Source organism: Haplochromis burtoni, unplaced genomic scaffold (assembly GCF_018398535.1).
Source record: "Haplochromis burtoni strain Fernald_Lab_line unplaced genomic scaffold, NCSU_Asbu1 Contig_850, whole genome shotgun sequence".
Lineage (NCBI taxonomy): Eukaryota > Metazoa > Chordata > Actinopteri > Cichliformes > Cichlidae > Haplochromis > Haplochromis burtoni.
Window position 1 is genome coordinate 114,465 of NW_024583211.1, and position 3,151 is coordinate 117,615.

At 37.5% G+C, this 3,151-nt stretch overlaps 1 protein-coding gene across 5 annotated transcripts in view; it reads left to right on the forward strand.

Annotated features, from left to right (window-relative positions):
• LOC102307221 overlaps positions 1-3,151 on the forward strand; it is a 22,141-nt gene that overhangs the window by 7,754 nt on the left and 11,236 nt on the right. Inside the window, exons 1-2 of one of the 5 annotated variants that reach the window (XM_042215868.1) lie at positions 1,594-1,770; positions 1,931-1,991. The exons of 3 other annotated variants lie outside the window; for them this stretch is intronic. The gene's annotated coding sequence lies outside the window, so the exon portion shown is untranslated. Of the gene's footprint in view, positions 1-1,593; positions 1,771-1,930; positions 1,992-3,151 lie in introns of those variants that run through there. One more of the 5 variants, XM_042215866.1, reaches the window with a different exon arrangement.

Here is a 3,151-nt window from a genome sequence, read left to right on the forward strand (position 1 = left end):
TGAACCAGTTTTTGTCTGAGCGTGTTGCTGGGTCTGAAATGCACCGGGATGTCATGCTGGAGAAAACTCTCCTGAGTTTTTCTGATACACCGGCTACATAGGGGATGACAATGTTGTTGCGTCTGTCCTATCCTGGTGTCGGATCTTTTTTTTTGTGCCTTTTTGCTGACTTTATAAACACCCAATTAGCATAACTTATTTGCTGTTGTCTGTCTGTCCACCTACAGGTACAAAGAAAACATATTCACTCTAAATAGGCTATTTATGCATTTAATCATTCAGGTATTCATTACCATCCTTACCTGTATGAGATAGGTGGAGTGAGACAAGATGAAAATATAAAACAAATATTTTGTGTCTCTGTCTTAGGAAGCAGCCTTACTATGATGTGGATAGCTAACAAATAGAAAGCATCAAGTTCTGCCTTTGGGCCTCATGGAAAAAATATAATTGTTACTTATATAAAAAATATGTGTTCAGATTACCCAATGCAATAGTCCTGTTGTTCTAAGACTGTTCTAATTAAAATATGAGCTCGAATTTGTTGAAGGTGATCCAGCTGAAAAACTTTTCCTGAAAACATTTAAAAGCAGGGATACAGTGGCAAGATGTATTTAAAATCTAATGAAATACAGGATTCAGTTGTTGAACACAAGATTTGAGTAACTAATCTCATATATTTAATTGAAAAAAGAGACTAGTTATTGTTTTCGACTATGAAGATGAAGAATGCTTTTTTAAAATTTGCGAACTCTATTCAGAGCAGACTTGCAAACTTGCACAACACCACAGCTGTTTTACTTTGAAAGAATGTGGGAAACAACACAAACAACTGTGTTGAAACATGAAGAATATTAGTCTATAAAATTGGTTTTAGTAAATTGTGTCATTCAAGGTCCCAGTTGGTTATTTCTTTGTAATGTTTGTCAAGAAAGTCTATAAAAAAACTGTATTTGTTTTGAATCAAATTCATTATTAAAAAGTTGGTTTCAGGAGAAGCAACCAAAACACTACAGATATACATAACACTTTGTCAAAGGGCTGTAAATTAGATTTTGGTCTAAAATTGTTTTAAAATGATGCCAAGGATAATTCAATAATCTTAATTCAGCTCAGCACTGAAAGATGATGATGATGGAAACTATTTCAGGCGTGTTATCAATAACAATCTGAGTTTCTCAGACAGCTACAACAAAAAGAAAATATGAAACCCGCATGGACTGTTCTTGTACTTTGGCATGTAACAGCAAGACTAAGGTTTGATAAAGAACTTGAAAAGAAACCATATGAATACTGTAATCAAGAGAGATTTGCTTAGCTTCAGTAGGTTCCAGCATATTTGGTATTAACTCCTCCAGATATTGAATCTAGGAGGTGGCAGCGAGTTTATAACTAGCTGCCTGAATACAACAAGCGCACTGTAATTACAAGTATACCAAAATAAATACTGACGACTGCCAGTAACTTCCAGTTTTGAGTAGGTGGGGTTAAGAGGGAAATTCTAGTATGGCTTCAATCAACAGGACACCGTGAAAAATCACTAAAGTTTCTAAAAAAAAAGAAAAAGAGAACTATAATGTGAATTGTGTGACTTGAACACACATTCACATGTTAGCAGGTAGCTCACCTGTGTGTTAACGTCTGGGCGGTGCTTCTCTGCTATATAACAGGTGGTTTTGTCTTTCTTTTTCATTCACTCCTTTGTCTGAAGCAACAAGCTTTCAGAGCATTTTAAGCTGGTTTTCAATCGAGATTTCAAAAAACTAAAAGGTAAGCTGCTTGTCTTGTTCTGCTCATACACAGTGATGACTTTATTACATTTGTTGGTACTTTTGTGGGTGGTTTGATTGGCTGTTTTCAGCTCATATCAGACAGCACATGTGCCCTGCTTCAAGCTGCAGTTGTGATAAAGCATTGCTTTAATTTTTAGGTAGACTGCCTCTGACTGTGCTTCACTGAGTTTGTCATATTTGGTGAAAACAAAATTCCAGGTTTGTACCTGCCTTGGACTTTTGTACTACACCCATTCAAGCAGAGGCGCGTCTAAAGTGTGGGCTGAGAATCCTGTATTTCCTTAAAGTGAATTCAAAAACTGACAATAAAAGACAAAACCTGAAATGCAAAGGAAGAAACACTTTTACAGTCACAGTTTTAAACTGTGATGATTTGACCCATAGATTTCTAAAGCTAAGTCTGCAACATCTCACTTTATGACACTTATTGTCTGTAGTGTGTACGTGTTTCTATGTGTCGCTATTCACTACTCTAACAATTTTCACAAGACCCCCAATTCTACTAGCTAACATGTGATCCAAGATTATGACAGGGTTATTCCTATTTCACTCACTTCAACGTAGAAATGTTAAGTTTTCTACAATTTTTATTTATTTCACAAGTGGGCTTATTAAAGTATTAGGAACAATATCTTGGTCCAGCTCAGGATATTATGCTATTACAACTTGTCCAAGTCTCCATTTCTTCAATTTTAATTTTGAAAAAAATGAATCAATACAAACAACAGCGTGGACAGGACGTAACAGGGGTGACAACACAACAGGGAAAGTTTGCTCCTTCAACCACACATTCATCTCCCAATTGTTAGTAAAATACTAGCAAACTTTAGACAGACGTGTAATGAAATGGCACATTATGAAAATAAAGAAAATCATGAGCAGGAATAGTTCCAGATAAATATAACATGGGCAATCGTGGCTCAAGAGTTGGGAGTTCGCCTTGAAATCGGAAGGTTGCCGGTTAAAGCCCCTGCTTGGACAGTCTTGGTCGTTGTGTCCTTGGGCAAGACACTTCACCCGTTACCTACTGGTGGTGGTCCCCATAAGGAGAATCATGTGCTATCGGCTGTTTAAATGACTCGGGTAAAGTTTGTAGCATGCATGCTAGTTGTTTTTGTCTGCTTCCACTTGTCTTTGCACTAGGATGATGTCGGCGTAAATGTGCAGTCATATTCGTTGTGTTCCCATTAGTGCTGTCAGCTTTAAACTCGTTAAAATGACATTAACGCCATAACGCGGCAAATCTCTGTTAACGAGTTACCGCGGATCGCCCCGTGCGTGGGGCTGGAGGGCGTCAACACGTTAACAAGCTAACTGCGCTAACGCACTAGTTCCCACAAATTGAGCATTGCGTGGCA